The following is a 24,921-nucleotide window of genomic DNA, read 5'->3' on the forward strand; positions in this document are numbered from 1 at the left end:
TTCCAGCGCCTTTTCTCAGCCAATGATGGAGGACGCACACTGTGGGCAACGCGATGACATGGGCAGCGGCCACAACCATCTTAGAGAAGGGCTTTGAAGTGATTGGCTGGCTTTGTGTGGCCTCACAGTGGGTATAAAAGGCTGTGACCGCCGACCGCCATCTTACTTCTGCCGATCTTAGCATTAGGGAGAGGTTGATGCTGCTGATTCTGAATAAGGTAGAGCGTTAGGCAGGGAAGAAGAAGAAAAAAACTGCTTCTGCTGATAGCGCTTTTCACTGTACAGTTAGTGTACAATGAAAGGGGAGGATTTTTGCTTTTGTGCAGCAGCGCTGGTGGTAATTAGGCTGCCTTTTAAGGCTACCTGCTAGCTGCATTGCTGTGTGCACACTACTGTTCAAACTGCTTTTTTCAAAGTACTCGAACTTTTATTATTTTGTCCTAGTGAGTTACTGAGCGTTCATTTTTTTACACACTGTATAGCGGTGTACACTCCTCACACACAACCATGTACCGGCGGCTGGTATCACGGACAAGTAGAAGCTATCTGGGTGTGACTCTGAAAGAAAAAGCTGAGGAGTTTGTCCGTTTTTCCAGACCTACACCTTAGAGTGCTGTCTGCTTTTCAAACAGTTTCGTATATCTGCTGTTTGAATACGGTCAAAACTAGACAGAGACACCGTGTCACTCCGTATACAAATAGACGGAGATAGACAATTTTCCATACAGACACCGTATAGCGGTGTACGCTCCTCACACACTACTGTGTACCGCCTTGTATCATGGACAAATAGAAGCTATCTGTGTGTGACTCTGGAAAAAAAAGCCAAGGAGTTTTTCCATTTTTCCAGACTTACACCTTAGAGTGAGTGCTGTCCGCTTTCAAACAGTTTTGTATATCTGCTGTTTAATGACGGTCAAAACCAGACAGAGACAGTGTGTGTCAGTCCCTATACAAATAGACGGAGATTGACAATTTTCCATACCAACACGTATAGCGGTGTATGCTCCTCTCACACTACCGTGTACCAGCTGGTATCACGGACAAATAGAAGCTATCTGTGTGTGACTCTGGAAAAAAAAAGCAGAGGAGTTTTTCCAGACCTACACCTTCGAGTGAGTGCTGTCCGCTATTCAAACAGTTTTGGATATCTGCTGTTTGATAATGGTCAAAACTAGACCGAGACAGCGTGTGTCAGTCCCTATACAAATAGACAGATTGACAATTTTCAATACACACACCGTATAGAGCTGTCTGATTCTCAAACAGTATTGTATATCTGCCGTTCACATTACAGTCACATCTATACAGAGTCAGCGTGTGTGTGTGACACGCCGTAAATACATATACGGAGATTGTTAGTTGCACAAAAAACGTATACAGCTGTACACTTCTGATACAGTTCCGTATATCTGCTTGTTGGATTACGATCCAATACATACTGTGAGAGCGTCTGTGACTAACAAAATATATACGTACATTTAATTTTTTTAATACACCTTACACATCTGGATGCTCCTCATACAGTACCATCTATCTGCTGGTATTTTTTGTACATTTTCCCAAACATGAGGAAGTATGGTGGAAGAGTCCGCGGATATGGACAGGGGGGCGCAGCTGGTACTGATGGTGGTGGTGCATCGGCTGGTTCTGGCAAAAGCACAATAGCAGCTAAGGCAGGAGGTGTTGAGCCTGCATCATCCTCTGGCTCAAGAAGGCCTGTAAGGCTGCCTTTTCTTGGAGTAGGAAAACCGCTTTTAAAGCCGGAGCATCAGCAACATTCGAAACCTGCAAGCACGGAGTTGTCAGTGCAGGGTTCTGGTCGGGAAAAACACCTCTCCTTGTGTCCTTCACCCCCACCAAAAGTTAAGGATGCGGCAGCCCATACTTCAGATTACTCTATGGAGCTCTTTTCACATACCATGCCTGGGTTATCCAGTCAAATCCAGAATTCCCCAGTCCAAGATGAATCTGACATGGAGTGCACTGATGCACAGCCACTGCTAGATGATTCTGCTGGTACATTGACCAGAGCACTACATTGCCCTCGCAGTCTATTGAGCCAGAATCTGACCCTGATGAAACTCAGGTGCCCCTTCCCAGCATACTATACCACCTTACACGGTGATACAGAGGAAGGTGCAGATGACTTCCACCCCACTTTCACTCACACCTGATTGTCTTTAGCTGCACATATATTCACCACCATGGGTCTGCTCCAGACGTAGTCGGCTCCATCAATTTCAAAGTACTAATTTCTAAGTACTTTGAATTAGACTTGAATTCTAGAATGCATTTGGCCTCTCATGACTCCTACAGTATTGTCATCATCATCATCACCATCTGACTGAGATGTTCTTCTGTTCTCACAGGTATGCATTGCTGAATTTCTACCACTTTCTCATGCTCCTGAATGCCCTATGAGAACAGCATTGTATTTTATATGGTATGCATTGCTGAATTTCCACCACTTTCTCAAGCTCCTGAATGCCCTATGTGAACTGCGTTGTATTTTATATGGTATGCATAGCTTACCCATCTTCTTGTATCCATAATTGTACTCCATCTTGTTATCTTTGCCACACATCTAAGTGGTCTGTATAACCACTTCCCCCTTTTATGACCTCTGCTTAACTCTGTGGATTTAGCCTGGGCAGTCACACCCCACTTTCACTCACACCTGATTGTCTTTAGCTGCATATATATTCACCACCATGGGTCTGCTCCAGACATAGTCGGCTCCATCAATTTCAAAGTACTAATTTCTAAGTACTTTGAATTAGAATTGAATTCTAGAATGCATTTGGCCACTCATGACTCCTACAGTATTGTCATCATCATCACCATCTGACCGAGATGTTGTTCTGTTCCCACAGGTATGCATTGCTAAATTTCCACCACTTTCTCATGCAACTGAATGCCCTATGAGAACTGCATTGTCTTTTACATGGTATGCATTGCTGAATTTCCACCACTTTCTAATGCTCCTGAATGCCCTATGTGAACTGCATTGTATTTTATATGGTATGCATAGCTTACCCATCTTCTTGTATCCATAATTGTACTCCATCTTGTTATCTTTGCCACACATCTAAGTCGTCTGTATAACCCCTTCCCCCTTTTATGACCTCTGCTTAACTCTGTGGATTTGGCCTGGGCAGTCACACCCCACTTTCACTCACACCCCACTTTCACTCACACCCGATTATCTTTAGCTGCACATATATTCACCACCATGGGTCTTCTCCAGACGTAGTCGGCTCCATCAATTTCAAAGTACTAATTTCTAAGTACTTTGAATTACACTTGAATTCTAGAATGCATTTGGCCACTCATGACTCCTACAGTATTGTCATCATCATCACCATCTGACCGAGATGTTCTTCTGTTCCCACAGGTATGCTTTGCTGAATTTCCACAACTTTCTCATGCTCCTGAATGCCCTATGAGAACTGCATTGTATTTTATATGGTATGCATAGCTTACCCATCTTCTTGTATCCATAATTGTACTCCATCTTGTTATCTTTGCCACACATCTAAGTGGTCTGTATAACCCCTTCCCCCTTTTATGACCTCTGCTTAACTCTTTTGATTTGGCCTGGGCAGTCACACCCCACTTTCACTCACACCTGATTGTCTTTAGCTGCACATATATTTACCACCATGGGTCTGCTCCAGACGTAGTCGGCTCCATCAATTTCAAAGTACTAATTTCTAAGTACTTTGAATTAGACTTGAATTCTAGAATGCATTTGGCCACTCATGACTCCTACAGTATTGTCATCATCATCACCATCTGACCGAGATATTCTTCTGTTCCCACAGGTATGCTTTGCTGAATTTCCACCACTTTCTCATGCTCCTGAATGCCCTATGTGAACTGCATTGTATTTTATATGGTATGCATTGCTGAATTTCCACCACTTTCTAATGCTCCTGAATGCCCTATGTGAACTGCATTGTATTTTATATGGTATGCATAGCTTACCCATCTTTTTGTTTCCATAATTGTACTCCATCTTGTTATCTTTGTCACACATCTAATGGTCTGTATAACCCCTTCTCCCTTTTATGACCTCTGCTTAACTCTGTGGATTTGGCCTGGGCAGTCACACCCCACTTTCACTCACACCTGATTGTCTTAAGCTGCACATATATTCACCACCATTGGTCTGCTTCAGACGTAGCCGGCTCCATCTATTTCAAAGTAATAATTTCTAAGTACTTTGAATTAGACTTGAATTCTAGAATGCATTTGGCCACTCATGACTCAATCCTGTATTGTCATCATCATCACCATCTGACCGAGATGTTCTTCTGTTCCCACAGGTATGCATTGCTGAATTTCCACTACTTTCTCATGCTCCTGAATGCCCTATGTGAACTGCATTGTATTTTATATGGTATGCATAGCTTACCCATCTTCTTGTATCCATAATTGTACTCCATCTTGTTATCTTTGCCACACATCTAAGTGGTCTGTATAACCCCTTCCCCCTTTTTTGACCTCTGCTTAACCCTGTGGATTTGGCCTGGCAGTCACACCCCACTTTCACTCACACCTGATTGTCTTTAGCTGCACATATATTCACCACCATGGGTCTGCTCCAGATGTAGTTGGCTCCATCAATTTCAAAGTACTAAATTTCTTAGTAGTTTGAATTAGACTTGAATTCTAGAATGCATTTGGCCACTCATGACTCCTACAGTATTGTCATCATCATGACCATCTGACCGAGATGTTCTTCTGTTCCCACAGGTATGCATTGCTGAATTTCCACCACTTTCTCATGCTCCTGAATGCCCTATGAGAACTGCATTGCATTTTATATGGTATGCATTGCTGAATTTCCACCACTTTCTCATGCTCCTGATTGCTCTATGTGAACTGCATTGTATTTTATATGGTATGCATAGCTTACCCATCTTCTTGTATCCATAATTGTACTCCATCTTGTTATCTTTGCCACACATCTAAGTGGTCTGTATAACCCCTTCCCCCTTTTATGACCTCTGCTTAACTCTGTGGATTTAGCCTGGGCAGTCACACCCCACTTTCACTCACACCTGATTGTCTTTAGCTGCATATATATTCACCACCATGGGTCTGCTCCAGACATAGTCGGCTCCATCAATTTCAAAGTACTAATTTCTAAGAACTTTGAATTAGAATTGAATTCTAGAATGCATTTGGCCACTCATGACTCCTACAGTATTGTCATCATCATCACCATCTGACCGAGATGTTCTTCTGTTCCCACAGGTATGCATTGCTAAATTTCCACCACTTTCTCATGCAACTGAATGCCCTATGAGAACTGCATTGTCTTTTATATGGTATGCATTGCTGAATTTCCACCACTTTCTAATGCTCCTGAATGCCCTATGTGAACTGCATTGTATTTTATATGGTATGCATAGCTTACCCATCTTCTTGTATCCATAATTGTACTCCATCTTGTTATCTTTGCCACACATCTAAGTGGTCTGTATAACCCCTTCCCCCTTTTATGACCTCTGCTTAACTCTGTGGATTTGGCCTGGGCAGTCACACCCCACTTTCACTCATACCTGATTGTCTTTGTTATTATTATTATTATTATTTATTGTTATAGCGCCATTTATTCCATGGCGCTTTACATGTGAGGAGGGGTATACATAAAAACAAGTACAATAATCTTAAACAATACAAGTCATAACTGGTACAGGAGGAGAGAGGACCCTGCCCGCGAGGGCTCACAATCTTCAAGGGATGGGTGATAATACAGTAGGCGAGGGTAGAGCTGGTCGTGCAGCGGTTTGGTCGATCGGTGGTTACTGCAGGTTATAGGCTTGTCGGAAGAGGTGGGTCTTCAGGCTCTTTTTGAAGGTTTCGATGGTAGGTGAGAGTCTGATATGTTGTGGTAGAGAGTTCCAGAGTAGGGGTGATGCGCGAGAGAAATCTTGTATGCGATTGTGGGAAGAGGAGATAAGAGGGGAGTAAAGAAGGAGATCTTGTGAGGATCGGAGGTTGCGTGCAGGAAAGTACCGGGAGACGAGGTCACAGATGTATGGAGGAGACAGGTTGTGGACTGCTTTGTATGTCATGGTTAGGGTTTTGTAATGGAGTCTCTGGGCAATTGGGAGCCAGTGAAGGGATTGACAGAGGGGAGAAGCTGGGGAATAGCGGGGGGACAGGTGGATTAGTCGGGCAGCAGAGTTTAGAATAGATTGGAGGGGTGCGAGAGTGTTTGAGGGGAGGCCACAGAGCATGAGGTTGCAGTAGTCAAGGCGAGAGATGATGAGGGCATGGACTAGGGTTTTTGCAGATTCTTGGGTGAGGAATGAACGGATGCGTGAAATATTTTTGAGTTGAAGTCGGCAGGAAGTGGAAAGGGTTTGGATATGTGGTTTGAAGGAGAGATCAGCGTCAAGGATTACTCCGAGGCAGCAAGCGTGTGGGACTGGGGAGAGTGGGCAGTCATTTACTGTAATTGATAGGTTCGTAGGGGGGGTCACGTGAGATGGGGGAAAGATGATGAATTCTGTTTTGTCCATGTTGAGTTTCAGATATCTAGTGGAGAAGAAGGATGAGATAGTGGACAGACATTGAGGGATTCTGGTTAGTAGGGAGGTGATATCTGGTCCAGAGATGTAGATCTGTGTGTCATCAGCATAAAGATGATACTGAAAGCCATGAGATTCTATGAGCTGTCCCAGGCCAAAGGTGTAAATAGAGAACAGCAGGGGCCCAAGGACTGAACCTTGTGGGACTCCGACAGATAGGGGGCGAGGTGAGGAGGTGGTGTGTGAGTGGGAGACGCTGAATGTCCGGTCTGTTAGGTATGATGAGATCCAGGAGAGGGCCAAGTCTGTGATGCCGAGGGATGAGAGGGTCTGTAATAATAGGGAATGGTCCACTGTGTCAAAGGCAGCCGACAGGTCCAGGAGGAGGAGGACAGAGTAGTGTCGCTTGCTCTTGGCAGTTAAGAGGTCATTGGTGACCTTAGTAAGGGCAGTTTCAGTGGAGTGGTGTGACCGGAAGCCAGATTGTAAGCGGTCGAAGAGGGAGCAAGAAGAGAGATGGGAGGACAGTTCAAGGTAGACGTGTTGTTCCAGTAGCTTGGAGGCGTATGGGACAAGTGATATAGGGCGATAGCTAGATACAGAGGATGGGTCAAGAGAGGGCTTTTTGAGGATAGGTGTGATGGAGGCATGTTTAAAGCTTGAGGGGAAAACACCAGTTGTTAGTGACAGGTTGAAGAGATGGGTTAGGGTTGGGATGAAGACTGTGGTGAGGTTTGGGATGAAGTGGGATGGGATCGGGTCGAGTGCACAGGTGGTGAGATGTGATCTTGAGAGTAGAGTGGAGAGTCGATCTTCTGTAATGGTGGAGAAGTTGGTTTTGAAGGTGGAGGGCTGGGAAGTCGGGAGGAAGGGCTCTGGGGGTTGTTGACCAAAACTGTCCCTGATGTTATCAATTTTCTGCTTGAAAAATGAGGCAAAGTCTTCAGCTGAGATGAGTGGGGAGGGAGGAGGTGCTGGGGGGCGGAGGAGAGAATTGAAGGTGTTGAATAACTGTTTAGGGTTGTGAGACAGGGAGGATATGAGAGATGAGAAGTAGGTTTGTTTAGCTGTGGCGAGTGTGGTCTTGAAAGTAGTGAGGGACTGTTTGAATGCGATGAAGTGCTCGTTGGAGTGGGATCTTTTCCATCTGCGCTCAGCAGCCCTGGCAGCTCGCCTCAGCTCTTTGGTCAGGCTGGTGTGCCAGGGCTGTCTGTTGATTTTGCGAGTTTTGGTATGTGTAAGTGGGGCAGCGGATTCCAAAGCTACAGCTATTGTGGTGTTATATAGAGCGGCAGCGTCATCCGCATTGTGTAAGGAACTTATATCTGTAAGAGGGAGGAGGGATTCAGAGAATGAGTGTAGGTCAAGGTGTTTAAGATTCCTGCGAGGGTGTGAAAGTTTGTGGGGTGGGGATTGTAGACATGGAGTGAAGAGGGAAGAGAATGTGAGCAGGTTGTGGTCAGAGAGAGGAAGAGGTGAGTTAGAGAGGTTAGATAGGGAGCAGAGGCGGGTGAAGATGAGGTCCAGTGTGTGGCCATCTTTGTGGGTGGCTGTAGAAGACCATTGAGTGAGGCCGAAGGAGGAAGTGAGAGATAGAAGTTTAGTGGCAGCTGAGAGGGAAGTGTCGATGGGGATGTTGAAGTCGCCCATGATGATAGTAGGGATGTCCGCGGAAAGGAAATGAAGTAACCAGGTGGTGAAGTGGTCAAAGAAGGTGGTGGCTGGCCCTGGGGGCGGTAGATGACAGCCAGTTGGAGGTTGGAGGGGGAGTAGATGCGCACAGAGTGCACCTCAAAGGAAGGGAGGGTAACAGAGGGTGGCAGTGGGATTGGGGTGAAGGAGCAGGTATCTGACAGGAGAAAACCAACTCCTCCACCATGTTTGCTGCTGGGGCGGGGGGTGTGAGAAAGGTGGAAGCCGCCATACGAAAGTGCAGCAGGAGAGGCTGTGTCAGAAGGGGTGAGCCAGGTTTCGGTGATGGCGAGGAAGGAGAGTTTGGTAGTAACAAAAAGATCATGGATGTAGGAAAGCTTGTTGCAGACAGAGCGAGCGTTCCACAGAGCTCCTGTTAGTGGGACTGGGGAAGCGGGGGCTGGGTCTTTAGCTGCACATATATTCACCACCATGGGTCTGCTCCAGACGTAGTTGGCTCCATCAATTTCAAAGTACTAATTTCTAAGTAGTTTGAATTAGACTTGAATTCTAGAATGCATTTGGCCACTCATGACTCCTACAGTATTGTCATCATCATCACCATCTGACCGAGATGTTCTTCTGTTCCCACAGGTATGCATTGCTGAATTTCCACCACTTTCTCATGCTCCTGAATGCCCTATGAGAACTGCATTGCATTTTATATGGTATGCATTGCTGAATTTCCACCACTTTCTCATGCTCCTGATTGCCCTATGTGAACTGCATTGTATTTTATATGGTATGCATAGCTTACCCATCTTCTTGTATCCATAATTGTACTCCATCTTGTTATCTTTGCCACACATCTAAGTCATCTGTATAATCACTTCCCCCTTTTATGACCTCTGCTTAACTCTGTGGATTTGGCCTGGGCAGTCACACCCCACTTTCACTCACACCCGATTATCTTTAGCTGCACATATATTCACCACCATGGGTCTTCTCCAGACGTAGTCGGCGCCATCAATTTCAAAGTACTAATTTCTAAGTACTTTGAATTACACTTGAATTGTAGAATGCATTTGGCCACTCATGACTCCTACAGTATTGTCATCATCATCACCATCTGACAGAGATGTTCTTCTGTTCCCTCAGGTATGCATTGCTGAATTTCCACCACTTTCTCATGCTCCTGAATGCCCTATGTGAACTGCATTGTATTTTATATGGCATGCATAGCTTACCCATCTTCTTGTATCCATAATTGTACTCCATCTTGTTATCTTTGCCACACATCTAAGTGGTCTGTATAACCCCTTCCCCCTTTTATGACCTCTGCTTAACTCTGTGGATTTGGCCTGGGCAGTCACACCCCACCTTCACTCACACCTGATTGTCTGTAGCTGCACATATGTTCAACACCATGGGTCTGCTCCAGAAATAGTCGGCTCCATCAATTTCAAAGTACTAATTTCTAAGTACTTTGAATTAGACTTGAATTCTAGAATGCATTTGGCCTCTCATGACTCCTACAGTATTGTCATCATCATCACCATCTGACCGAGATGTTCTTCTGTTCCCACAGGTATGCTTTGCTGACTTTCCACCACTTTCTCATGCTTCTGAATGCCCTATGAGAACTGCATTGTATTTTATATGGTATGCATTGCTGAATTTCCACCACTTTCTCATGCTCCTGAATGCCCTATGTGAACTGCATTGCATTTTATATGGTATGCATAGCTTACCCATCTTCTTATATCCATAATTGTACTCCATCTTGTTATCTTTGCCACACATCTAAGTGGTCTGTATAACCCCTTCAGCCTTTTATGACCTCTGGTTAACTCTGTGGATTTGGCCTGGGCAGTCACACCCCACTTTCACTCACACCTGATTGTCTTTAGCTGCACATATATTCACCACCATGCGTCTGCTCCATCAATTTCAAAGTACTAATTTCTAAGTACTTTGAATTACACTTGAATTCTAGAATGCATTTGGCCACTCATGACTCCTACAGTATTGTCATCATCATCACCATCTGACCGAGATGTTCTTCTGTTCCCACAGGTATGCATTGCTGAATTTCCACCACTTTCTCATGCTCCTGAATGCCCTATGAGAACTGCATTGTATTTTATATGGTATGCATTGCTGAATTTCCACCACTTTCTCATGCTCCTGAATGCCCTATGTGAACTGCATTGTATTTTATGTGGTATGCATAGCTTACCCATCTTCTTGTATCCATAATTGTACTCCATCTTGTTATCTTTGCCACACATCTAAGTGGTCTGTATAACCCCTTTCCCCTTTTTTGACCTCTGCTTAACTCTGTGGATTTGGCCTGGGCAGTCACACCCCTCTTTCACTCACACCTGATTGTCTTTAGCTGCACATATATTCACCACCATGGGTCTTCTCCAGACGTAGTCGACTCCATCAATTTCAAAGTACTAATTTCTAAGTACTTTGAATTAGACTTGAATTCTAGAATGCATTTGGCCACTCATGACTCCTACAGTATTGTCATCATCATCACCATCTGACCGAGATGTTCTTCTGTTCCCACAGGTATGCATTGCTGAATTTCCACCACTTTCTCATGCTCCTGAATGCCCTATGAGAACTGCATTGTATTTTATATGGTATGCATTGCTGAATTTCCACCACTTTCTCATGCTCCTGAATGCCCTATGTGAACTGCATTGTATTTTATGTGGTATGCATAGCTTACCCATCTTCTTGTATCCATAATTGTACTCCATCTTGTTATCTTTGCCACACATCTAAGTGGTCTGTATAACCCCTTTCCCCTTTTTTGACCTCTGCTTAACTCTGTGGATTTGGCCTGGGCAGTCACACCCCACTTTCACTCACACCTGATTGTCTTTAGCTGTACATATATTCACCACCATGGGTCTGCTCCAGACGTAGTTGGCTCCATCAATTTCAAAGTACTAATTTCTATGTACTTTGAATTAGACTTGAATTCTAGAATACATTTAGCCACTCATGACACCGTCCTGTAATGTCATCATCATCACCATCTGACCGAGATTTTCTTCTGTTCTCACAGGTATGCGTTGCTGAATTTCCACCACTTTCTCATGCTCTAGAATGCCCTATGTGAACTGCATTGTATTTTATATGGTATGCATAGCTTACCCATCTTCTTGTATCCATAATTGTACTCCATCTTGTTATCTTTGCCACACATCTAAGTGGTCTGTATAACCCCTTTCCCCTTTTTTGACCTCTGTGGATTTGGCCTGGGCAGTCACACCCCTCTTTCACTCACACCTGATTGTCTTTAGCTGCACATATATTCACCACCATGGGTCTTCTCCAGACGTAGTCGACTCCATCAATTTCAAAGTACTAATTTCTAAGTACTTTGAATTAGACTTGAATTCTAGAATGCATTTGGCCACTCATGACTCCTACAGTATTGTCATCATCATCACCATCTGACCGAGATGTTCTTCTGTTCCCACAGGTATGCTTTGCTGAATTTCCACCACTTTCTCATGCTCCTGAATGCCCTATGAGAACTGCATTGTATTTTATATGGTATGCATTGCTGAATTTCCACCACTTTCTCATGCTCCTGAATGCCCTATGTGAACTGCATTGCATTTTATATGGTATGCATAGCTTACACATCTTCTTGTATCCATAATTGTACTCCATCTTGTTATCTTTGCCACACATCTAAGTGGTCTGTATAACCCCTTCAGCCTTTTATGACCTCTGGTTAACTCTGTGGATTTGGCCTGGGCAGTCTCACCCCACTTTCACTCACACCTGATTGTCTTTAGCTGCACATATATTCACCACCATGCGTCTGCTCCATCAATTTCAAAGTACTAATTTCTAAGTACTTTGAATTACACTTGAATTCTAGAATGCATTTGGCCACTCATGACTCCTACAGTATTGTCATCATCATCACCATCTGACCGAGATGTTCTTCTGTTCCCACAGGTATGCATTGCTGAATTTCCACCACTTTCTCATGCTCCTGAATGCCCTATGAGAACTGCATTGTATTTTATATGGTATGCATTGCTGAATTTCCACCACTTTCTCATGCTCCTGAATGCCCTATGTGAACTGCATTGTATTTTATGTGGTATGCATAGCTTACCCATCTTCTTGTATCCATAATTGTACTCCATCTTGTTATCTTTGCCACACATCTAAGTGATCTGTATAACCCCTTCCCCCTTTTTATGACCTCTGCTTAACTCTGTGGAATTGGCCTGGGCAGTCACACCCCACTTTCACTCACACCTGATTGTCTTTAGCTGTACATATATTCACCACCATGGGTCTGCTCCAGACGTAGTTGGCTCCATCAATTTCAAAGTACTAATTTCTATGTACTTTGAATTAGACTTGAATTCTAGAATACATTTAGCCACTCATGACACCATCCTGTAATGTCATCATCATCACCATCTGACCGAGATGTTCTTCTGTTCCCACAGGTATGCATTGCTGAATTTCCACCACTTTCTCATGCTCCTGAATGCCCTATGAGAACTGCATTGTATTTTATATGGTATGCATTGCTGAATTTCCACCACTTTCTCATGCTCCTGAATGCCCTATGTGAACTGCATTGTATTTTATGTGGTATGCATAGCTTACCCATCTTCTTGTATCCATAATTGTACTCCATCTTGTTATCTTTGCCACACATCTAAGTGATCTGTATAACCCCTTCCCCCTTTTTATGACCTCTGCTTAACTCTGTGGAATTGGCCTGGGCAGTCACACCCCACTTTCACTCACACCTGATTGTCTTTAGCTGTACATATATTCACCACCATGGGTCTGCTCCAGACGTAGTTGGCTCCATCAATTTCAAAGTACTAATTTCTATGTACTTTGAATTAGACTTGAATTCTAGAATACATTTAGCCACTCATGACACCATCCTGTAATGTCATCATCATCACCATCTGACCGAGATTTTCTTCTGTTCCCACAGGTATGCGTTGCTGAATTTCCACCACTTTCTCATGCTCTAGAATGCCCTATGTGAACTGCATTGTATTTTATATGGTATGCATAGCTTACCCATCTTCTTGTATCCATAATTGTACTCCATCTTGTTATCTTTGCCACACATCTAAGTGGTCTGTATAACCCCTTTCCCCTTTTTTGACCTCTGCTTAACTCTGTGGATTTGGCCTGGGCAGTCACACCCCTCTTTCACTCACACCTGATTGTCTTTAGCTGCACATATATTCACCACCATGGGTCTTCTCCAGACGTAGTCGACTCCATCAATTTCAAAGTACTAATTTCTAAGTACTTTGAATTAGACTTGAATTCTAGAATGCATTTGGCCACTCATGACTCCTACAGTATTGTCATCATCATCACCATCTGACCGAGATGTTCTTCTGTTCCCACAGGTATGCGTTGCTGAATTTCCACCACTTTCTCATGCTCCTGAATGCCCTATGAGAACTGCATTGTATTTTATATGGTATGCATTGCTGAATTTCCACCAATTTCTCATGCTCCTGAATGCCCTATGTGAACTGCATTATATTTTATATGGTATGCATAGCTTACCCATCTTCTTGTATCCATAATTGTACTCCTAAATGTGAGAGGGAGCGCTATCGAAAGTCCTTCCTTCCTGCTGCAGTTAGGCTGTATAACCAGCACTGTCCAAAACGGAGAACGACCCAAACAGTGAACTGATAGATCCAAAGTTGTGATAGTCCGGTTATATCTTTGCCTAATGTATTACAAACTACAAGGTGTATATAGAATTGGGCAGAATTGGAATCTCCCTAGAGTGTAGGTCTGTAAGAATGGACAAACTCCTCGGCTTTTCCTTACAGAGTCACACACGTAGATAGCTCCAATTTGGCCGTGATAACAGCCGTTACACGGTACTGAGAGAGCAGCGTGTACGTACACCGCTGTACGGTGTATGTAAAATTGTCATGCTCCGTGTTTTTGTATACGGACTGACACACGCTGTCTCTCTCTAGTTTTGAATGTAATCAAACAGCAAATATACTAAACTGTTTGAAAAGCGGACAAAACTATAAGGTGTAGGTCTGTAAGAATGGACAAACTCCTCGGCTTTTCCTTACAGAGTCACACACTTAGATAGCTTCAATTTGGCCGTGATAACAGCCGTTACACGGTATTGTGTGAGGAGCGTACACCGCTGTACGGTGTGTGAAAAAATGAACGCTCACTACCTCACCAGGACAAATTAATGCAATTTGGATTGCTTTTAAAAAAGCAGTTTGAACACCAGTGTGCACACAGCAATGCAGCTAGCCTTAAAAGGCAGGCTAATCACCGCCAGTGCTGCTGCACAAAAGCAAAAATCTTCATCTTTCACTGCACAGTAACTACAGTGAAAAGCGCTAGCAGCAGAAGCAGTTTTTTATTTTTTTGCCTTCCTAACGCTCTCCCTACAGAATCAGCAGCTGCAGCAGCTCTCCCTATTCTGAGATCAGCATGAGTAACATGGTGGTCTGTGTCCCCGCCCTTTTATACCCCCTGTGACGCCACACAAAGCAAGCCAATCACTTGCATGCCCTTCTCCAAGATGGTGGTGACCGCTGCCTATGTCATCACGTTGCCCACAGTGTCCGTTCTTCCTGATTCGCTGAAAAAGGGCGCTAAAGCATCTTTTGAAACGCAACTTTGGTGCTAAAGTCGCCGACCTCGTGGCCGACCTCACGCTAAGGTCGGGTTTCGTTTCATGAAACCCGACTTTGGCGAAAGTCGGCGACTTTTGAATTTTTTCAACCCGTTTTGCTCAACTCTATTGGATACACCTGGTATGTGCTGATACAGTACCTTTGTTCCAAATTTTGCATTACGGTATCATCCATCGTGAGTGAGCGTGTGTGGTTTACGCCTTCTATATATATGGTGAACTGGAGATACCAATTTTTACCCTATACTCGATACAGCTTGTATCTTGTTATACAGTACCTTTGTTCGACATTTATTGTTACGGTCTAGTAATATAGTATGGGACTATGTATACAAAGATTTCAATTCTACCCTATAATATATATACTTGCTATCTTGTTATCCAGTACCTTTTCTACAAAATTTTTTTATGGTCAAACCCAGACTGAGTGAGCGTCTGAGGGTGACTCCGGAAATATATACCGAGATTTCAAATTTGGCCAACACTGTATACAGCTGTACACTTGTGTTACATTACCCTTTTACAGCTTTTCATATTCTTGTGTAATCCATACTGGGCCTGAGAGCGTTTGTGTCTGCCTCCTGAAATGTATACGGAGATTCAGAATGTTTTCACTATACTATATATACCTTGTATCTGGTGATACTGTACCCTTTTTCACCTTTTTATTTTATTGGGCTATCCATCCTGAGCCTGTGAGCGTCTGTGTATGACTCATGAAATATATACGGAGATTTACTGTTATCGCTAGACTGTATAGAGCTGTACGCTTCTGATACAGTACCATATATCTGCTGGTATTTTGGGTCAATTTTCTAAAACATGAGGAAGTATGGTGGAAGAGGCGTGGACGTGGGGGGCCACCCGGTACTGATGGTGGTGGTGCATCTGCTGGTAGTGCCAAAAGTACAATAGCAGCTAAGGCAGGAGGTGTTGAGCCTGCGTCATGGTGTACTCTGGAAAGCCTGTAAGGCTTCATTTTCTGGGAGTAGGTAGACTGTTTTTAAAGCCGGAGCATCAGGAACTGTTTTTGGCTTACATTGCTGAAACAGCCTCCAGCTCTATCGCCTCCTCTTCTGAAGTTTAAAAAAATGCAAGCACTGAGTCGTAAGTGCAGGCTTCTGGTCAGGAGCAACCACTTTCCTTGTGTCCTTCACCAACACCAAGAGTGAAGGATGCGGCAGCACACACTTCAGATTACTCCATGGAGCTCTTTTCACATACCAAGCCTGGGTTATAATAATAATAATAAATTTTATTTTTATAGCGCCGACATATTCCGCAGCACTTTACATTTCAGAGGGGATTTGTACAGACAATAGACATTACAGCATAACAATAATCACATACAGTAGATTATAACAAATACCAAGAGGAGTGAGGGCCCTGCTCGCAAGCTTACAGTCTATGAGGAAAGAGGTAGACACGAAAGGTGGGTGGTAACAGTTGCCCTGATTGTATGGACCAGCCATAATGTTAAGTGTGTAACAGTACAGACACAGAGGGCTAATGGATGCATAAAGCATGTGGGAACATGATGCTGGGAACCTGGTTATGGTAAAACTTTTGGCTCTGCCACACAGGGATAGGTTAGGTTAATGTGTTGAGGCGATAGGCCAGTCTGAATAAATGCGTTTTCAGGACACGCTTAAAATTGTGGGGATTGGGGACTAATCGTATTGACCTGGGAAGTGCATTCCAAAGAATTGGCGCGGCACGTGTAAAGTCTTGGAGACGGGAGTGGGAGGTTCTGACTATTGAGGATACTAACCTCAGGTCATCAGCAGAACGGAGGGCGCGGGTAGGGTGGTATACTGAAACAAGGGAGGAGATGTAGGGTGGTGCTGAGCCATTGAGGGCTTTGTGGGTGAGGGTAATAAGTTTATACTGAATTCTGGAGTGGATGGTGATACACTGGGTTAATTAAAAATGGGGCCCATCATATACTGGAGCATTCCAAATGGGGGACATCAGACACTGGAGCAGCATTTACGGGGCACTTTATACACTGGAGCATTACAAATGGAGCCCATTATATACTGAGCATTATTAGGGCCCATCATACACTGGAGCATCATCCATGAGGCCCATCATATACTGGAGCATTCCAGATTGGGGACATCAAACACTGGAGCAGCATTTACGGGGCCCATTATACACTGGAGAATTAGAAATGGAGCCCATTATATGAGGAGCATTATTTGGGCCCATAACACACTGGAGCATCGTCCATGGGGACCATCATATACTGTATCATTATGTGGAGCTCATCATATACTGTATGGAACATTACATGTGACCAATTATTCTGTATGGAGAAATATATGGGGCTCATTATTCTGTATGGCGCACAATGTGGTGGCCATAATATTGTATGGAGTATTATACTGTCCTTTTTTTGAGCTATTGTACAATTTAAAATAGATCAGTCATGTCATGTAAGCAGTGAAGTATTTGTCATTGTACTATACCTATATTTCTGTGCCGTATCGGAGCATCATGAGTTGTGGTATGTGTTAAAGGGGCGCACTGACACTCTTTGGCCCAGGGCACATGAAAACCTGGAGCCAGCCCTACCCTCCCACAACTTTAGCCAAATAACCCCCAGTTTTCAATGCTTAATTATTATTATGACGTAAATTAAGGTTGACAAGCTTCAGTAATAAGAATGGATATTTTTGGCATTGAAATGGGCACTGTAGGTGTGTTTACTGTCCTCCACTCCCTGCCGACTTTGCTTCCCCATTGACTTGCCTTGGGTTTCGTGTTTCAGTCGGCCTCTGACTTTTCCCTGTAGTCGGCCGATTTCGTTCAACCCGACTTTTGAGAAAGTTGGGTTTCATGAAACCCGACTCGACCTGAAAAAAGGAAAAGTCGCTCATCTCTACTCATGAGTGTTGGTCACATCCTGTAACATGAAGTGTTGGCTCCTTAAATTTCTCATTACTCTTGCCGTTTTAATAAATGTTGCACTTCACTTTCTCCTACAGCTTATAGGTGTATTGCCCCTTTAAAGCTATAAACCAAGCGTTTAAAGCAGTATGGTAATTATTACTAAAACAATTTCGGAAACCTTTTTTTTTTCGCTATATATCATATTTCCATTTGCAGAGCGCCTATTAGAAGGGAGATCAATTTCCTAATTTATACGCGCTGGTAAAGATAAAGTTTTGTGGCAATTTCCTTGAAAAGTCTATTAAAACTACTGATGGATCACTTAAGTGCTGCATAAAAAAAAGAAGATTTTTCCTATATCACTTTCTGCAACTATAGAGACCGATTACTATGACAAATAACTGGAGGCAAAAGCGAATAAAACTAATATTAGTGCACAGGATGATTCAATGTCCTTTAATCCAGTGTACTAGGTGGCTGGAGCATTACGGAGAATGTTAGAGTAATAATTCCTTCTACCTTCATGACTAAGGTACGCGAGAGGTGAAAACTCTGTTGAACTGTGCAACACTCATATTGGCCATGGTATTTACGTTATCTCCCGAGCACACAACAATCGGTATTAATATTTATGTCTGAACCTCCCGTTAACACCATTTTGGCAGTGAGTAATATTTCTAGTGGACTAAATTTCAACGTAAAACCAATTTTCCTAATAGGCTCTTGTTTGACACCCATGGTCAAAGTTTGTCAAAGAGAATAATGACTTAGTGGTCAGCTGTGTATTGCTCTTAAGAACATTTATTTTGTGCACAATACTGGTAGACAATAGAGAAATGGCTTCAATTTTCCCTCCTGAGCTGGAATCAAACATAGCTGCCAACTCATATGTATCTTTGTCAAGTGTTCCTTTGTTCTCTGGTACAGAGAAGGTGCCAAAAAAATCTAAATTAAAGCTCTGCCAGTGTCCCCTTGAAATCTTTCCATTGTTTCACGAATGCATTTGCACAGCATCCAAAAGCAAAATGTGAGCATCAAGCACTCGAATGCAGTTTAATTACCGTGCATGAGCGCATGAGTTTAGAATTTCTAATTGCTCGTCGTAATTAGTATTTATCCTGTATGGAGTTCTATTTTCATGCGGGTCCTTCAAAATATTTTGGAAATAAAATGAAAAAGCTGGAGCGATATTTAAAGCCATGATAAAATGAGCATCTTAAGCTCATTGTGATGCTCTGAAGTCTTATAGTGAAGGCAATGATCATGTGTAATGTAGATAAGATGTTCACGAAATGAAGTCAATAAGGATCACAAGCAGTGCCAAAAGGAATTGACAGCTACAGGAGGCCCTAAAAACATGGGGCTACCAAGGTGACAGTGAAAGGACTACTTAATTTTCCACAGAAAGGTATTGAGAGTCAGCTGATTAAATGATGTCTCCTCTGCATTTGATTGCTGCCACTCAGCCCAACCTAGACACCTGTAGACATCATCCTACCACTGACAGATTTACAGAAATGCATTTTTTAGAATGTACACAACCAATGTATGAGGTTTATATTTTTTTTTATAAAGTAAAAAATGGCTTCTTAAACAGTACCTGTACTTTCAGACATATTGATATTATATAATAGATGCCATGAAATAGAAAATCTACAAACTACTGTAATAATAATGCTGTTTTAACTCTGAAAGTTACTACAGCGTGCTGGCAACTATATATCTTCCTTTCTTCTAATTTGCCAATCATAGAGAAGCCAAAACAGGTTATACAGTAGGAAGTGAACGTGGGACTTTGACTCCCTACAATAAGTTGTGATGGGTTTTTGACGCACTACATGAAGTGACAACGGGCCTTTGACACGCTACAGGAAGTGACAACGGGCCTTTGAAACTCTACAGGAAGTGTCGACATGTCTATGACACACGACTGGAAGTTACAATGGGTCTTTGACACTCTACAGGAAGTGAAGATGGATCTTTGACCAATGACAAGAGGTCATGATGTGTCTTTAACACTCTACTTGTATTGACAATGTGCCTTTGACTCTCTTTCTGGAAGTGACGATGGCCCTTTGACATTCTACATGGAGTGTCGACAGGTCTATGACACCCTACAGAAAATCACGATGGGTCTTCCACAGAATACTGGAAATGATATGTCTTTTGACACTTTACAGAAAGTGAGGGCTGGTCTTTGTGTCTATGCTCCTTCACTCCTGTCTGTAAAACTATACACTGTGATAACAGAGAGGTGAGCTTTCACTTTGGGACAAGCAAACCATTGGATAGAACAATCATCCTGGGAAATGAGTAAAATCAAGTCCATGCACCAATCGTGCTGGTAGAATGCTGATGAAGAGGAATCATCCACACAAGAAGTGTGGATGGCAAGTTACAGAGTGTGACAATTCCTTAGCATATTAGAGTAACAATATTTTTTAGCCTTCTAGTTATTAATCCCATTGAATAACAGTTTAATCATTCTCTCCTCAAGTAAACAAATTGTATAAAGCTACGATGAGACAATTCAACATTTTTTGGCTCTAGAAAATTCTACTAAGACCACAACTATTACAAATAAGCCTAGTGCGAAAAGACAGAAGAGTTAAGATTGGCAGATAAATTGCAAAGGGTAAAATGACAGCTACTATCCTAATTGCTACCCTGTGGCCGAGGTGTGTGGATGAACTTGTGAGACCTTGTGATTATCTGGTCTTTGGACATTATACTTTATCAGGGATGATAAAACCGCATTAAATGGGTTTCATGACTCCCAGAAGGTGACATGGTCCAGACCTTCGCACACCAGGTTGGTGGATTGACACTATGCTTGACATCTGTGCCTAGGATGCATGATTAACTTATGGCTGGCACAAAATAGCTTGGCATAAAATAAATGTTTTGAGACTCTAGATTTCAGAGCAGTGCAAGTGCATTAAGTAAACGATATTCAGATTATCAGATTATTAAATTCATTAAAAATTTATTGTAAACTAAAACGTCTTTTAGCAAATAAGAATAGAAACAATGAGCCTATTTGATGTCAAATAAGATGCATAAGTCATTGTATCCATCTCCTATTTGACCTCAGACAACTATTTTAGTAAACTATAGTCATTTACTAGTCTACTTGATCCTTAAGGGGATTATCTTGTCATCATAAATGGATAACATTGCACAGCAGTTGTAAAAACAGGCAACTTTGCAAATTAGCCCTATTGTTTAAAGCTCACCAGCAAGGTTGCTGGCCACTTCTGTAGTATATCAGAAGTGGCCGCTTTCCTAAGCAATGAGTGCAGTGCTATTCTGGATCCAGCCAGCTTCGGTTTCTTTGTGCTCCTCTGCTTGCAACAATGGAGAGCACGCAGTTCAGGCCAGCGACTCAGCAGTGCCATTTTCCCAAAAGTATCAATGATCAGTATATATTGAAAATCAATAATAAGAAAAACACTAAGGGCTTGCGCACATGACCGTTTATATTGAATGAGTGCCATCTTTGGTTTTCACAGATAGCCCCCTCCTCCTATTTATTCTATGGGGCTGTACACATGACTGAGCAGTCCCATGAAACAATTGGGGGCATATCCGATTTGCATTTGAGTGTCGGAACAAAATCGGCAATGCAAGTCTATGGATCCATGAAAAACATCGGATAGCACTCGGATGACATCAGAGTACACACCGATGTTTACAGACTGATAGAATGGAGAATGTGGAGAAACCTTTTCCCTTTCTCTTCACATCAAATAAAACTGATTCAACTATAATCAAGTAATCAAACTCTGATCAGAGTGTTATCAGCATAACCGGGCAGCTTTTCTCAGATGGAGAGAAATCGGTTGTGTGAAAAATAACGGTGAAGAAGACTCTGGTGGACTTACCTTGGCTTGCACAAGAATAATCTTCCTACAGATCATCCAGCCATCAACTCGCCATGGCCGAAAGACTGTTAAAATATTATTCTATTTGTGGAAATACCTCCATTGGCCTGGTCAGCATTCTCTGGTCGCTGCACAGGAGGCTCACAAATCTCTTACCCAGCACAGTTTTTGATAAGCTAAGGGTGGCACAGAGTCATCATTGAGGCAAGTTGCACAGATGATAACATGCCAGTTCGGCTATTCAAAAGCTGCAACAGATAACCCAGAAGGTAATTGATCCCCAAGCCTCCCACTAGTGGTCAGAGACTACTGACCGGGCGGATAAACTGGAGTTGCGCAAGTCAATCCGCCTCTTTTTAGCTATCATCTCTTCAGAAAAGATGTGATAATTTACTGATTACTGACCCCTACAAATCCAAGAATGGGGCACTGAAATGCTCCAATAGAATGGAGCAATATCAACATACAGTACTAGCTGAAGAGCCCGGCGCTGCCCGGCATAATAACTAACTGCGGTTAGTTATAACAAATTATAATGATTATATCTATCTATCTATCTATCTATCTATCTATCTATATAAAGCTGAGTGTATAGCCCCGCCCACTCCGCTTAGCCACATTCACTATAATATCCCACATCATCCCGTCATCCAGAGCTACTGGACAACAACCCCTAATATCCCACATCGTCCCATCAGCCAGAGCTACCAGACTACTACCCCTAATATCCCACATCGTCCCGTCAGCCAGAGCCACTGGACTACTACTCCTAATATGCCACATCATCCCGTCAGCCAGAGCCACCAGATTACTACTCTTAATATCCCACATCGTCCCGTCAGCCAGAGCCACCGGACTACTACCCCTAATATCCCACATCATCCCGTCAGCCTGGGGTCAGAACCAGAGCGCTAAATGGAACAGTCCTAACTTCCATACCGGGGATCCCTTTAAGTGAGGCCTGGTGTCAGAACCAGAGCGCTGAGTGGATTTGCCCTGACTTCCATACCAATGATCCCTTTAATAGAAGCCTGGGGTGAGAATCAGAACGCTGAGGGATTTGCCCTAACTTCCATACAGGAGATCCCTTTAAGAGAGCCTGGGGTCAGCACCAGAGCATTTGAAGGCAATTGCCCTGACTTCCATAACAGAGATCCTTTAAGAAAGGCCTGGGGTCAGTACCAAAGCGCAGAGTGGATTTGCCCTAAATTCCATACCAATGATCCCTTTAAGAGAAACTGTAGTCAGAACCACAGAGCTGAGTGGAACGGTCATAACTTCCATACCGGAGATCCCTTTAAGAGAGGCCTGGGGTCAAAACCATAGCGCTGGATGGATTTGCTCTGACTTCCATACCAATTGTCATGTCCGCCATGTCTGTCATGTCTGCCCTGTCTGTTTTCTCTCAAGAACTCCTGGAGCGATGTGCATGCGCATATCTTGTCTGCTATCCTGCTCGTTCCCTAGAGCAGTGTGCACACTCACCTCATGTCTGAGCTGCAGGATGCCTGCATTTCTGCTCTGTCTTCTGTGATCTTCTCATCATGTCTAGAATCTCTGATCATGTCCCTGTCTGGATCCTGCACTGTCTGGTTCTGCAATCATCTCGTCATGTCTGGAACGCTGATCATGTGACCTTTCCTAGGATCTTGCACTGTCTGGTTTGGTAATCATCTCCTCATGTCTAGAACTCTGATCATGTGACCTGTCTAGGTTTCAGCACTGATTCTGCTGTCGTCTCGTCATGTCTGGAACTCCGATCATGTGACTACGCTCTGTTATCCTGTGGATCTGAACCCGGAAGTGCTCCCCTGGTCCTGACCTGGAAGAGGAGGTGCTATGCCCTATATCAGGCCACCCCTTCCTATGCTCAGGGCCTGAGTATTGTGTGGTGTCCCTGCATGGCTGCTTGGTCTGTGGGGCGCTCCCTTTATTCTGTGCCCTTGCACTCTGCTCTGTCGTGCATCTCTGCACATGCGCCGTGCTCGTATTCCGTCTTGTCTAGTGTTTGTCCTTCGTGCCATGTTTTGTCCCTGCTCTGCTTTGCCTTGTAGTCCTTGTTTGCTCTGCTTCTGTTTCGTGTTTCTGTCCTTGTTTTATGTCTCGCTCTGCTTTGTGGCTTCAGGTACCCTGCCTCTGTACCATGTCCCTGACGTGTCTCCTCACACGTGCAGGCCTCCGCTCTGAACCTCTCCTTGACGTGTCTCCCTACACGTGCAGGCCTCTGTCTCTGTCCCGTCTCTACATGTGCTGGCCTCGCTCTGTAGCTTGTCTAGTCCCAAGGTCCTCCCTTGGCCCGGCTCTGGGCTTCGGCCTACGCTCCGCTGCTAGACTGTCCCTGGCGTGTCTCTACACGTGCAAGCCTCCGCTCTGAATCTCTCCCTGGCGTGTCTCTACACGTGCAGGCCTCGCTCTGTACCCTGTCTAGTCCCAAGGTCCTTCCTTGGCCCGGCTCTGGGCTTCGGCCTACGCTCCGCTGCTAGACTGTCCCTGTCTCTGGCATGCTCTCCGCATGAGCAGGTCTCTTCCTCGTTCTTTGTCTTGTCCCTGTTTCGTGCGCTCTTGCACATTTCGGACTAGGCTTTGCCATGCTGTCTCGCATGTGGCTATGTCCTGTACCCTTTGCCTAGCCCTACCTTGTGGCTCCGTGCCTCTGTGCACGTGCCTGGTTGCCTGTGCCTACCTGGTGTGCCTCAGCCGTGCCGCCTCTAGCCGTGCTCGCCTGTGTGCCCCAGCCGTGCCCCGTCAAGTGCTATAGTGGTCTGGCTGCGTGGCCCCGCAGCGGTGCCGCCTCTAGTCGTGCCCGCTTGCAACTGCCATCGTCGGTACCACCTGCCGGTGCTCCCAGCCGTGGTCTCTGTGCTTCCTTGCACTCACGCTGGTTCTCGCACTGTGCCTTTTCGTGCTACTCTTGCACAAAGCCTTTGTCTCTTTTGCTCTTCTCTATTCCCTAGTTTGCCTGCCGGATTCCATAAGCCTGCCGACCGCTGCCAGAGGTCCGGACCTAGATGACTGCGGCCTGACGTCCGGAGCTGATGTCCGTAGCCAGGTACCAGGACCCTGTCGGTCGATGCCAGCATTTGGATTCCGATGCCACCGTACTCTGTGCCTCTCCCTGGCATGTCCCTTGGCATGCGCAGGCCACCGTCCTGTGAACCTGACCCGTCCCTGGCATGCCCCTTGGCATGCGCAGGCCACCGTTCTGTGAACCTGACCCATCCCTGGCATGCCCCTTGGCATGCGCAGGTCT

Source organism: Dendrobates tinctorius, unplaced genomic scaffold (genome assembly GCF_039654945.1).
Source record: "Dendrobates tinctorius isolate UK_male_01 unplaced genomic scaffold, ASM3965494v1 ptg000057l, whole genome shotgun sequence".
Classification (NCBI taxonomy): Eukaryota; Metazoa; Chordata; class Amphibia; order Anura; family Dendrobatidae; genus Dendrobates; species Dendrobates tinctorius.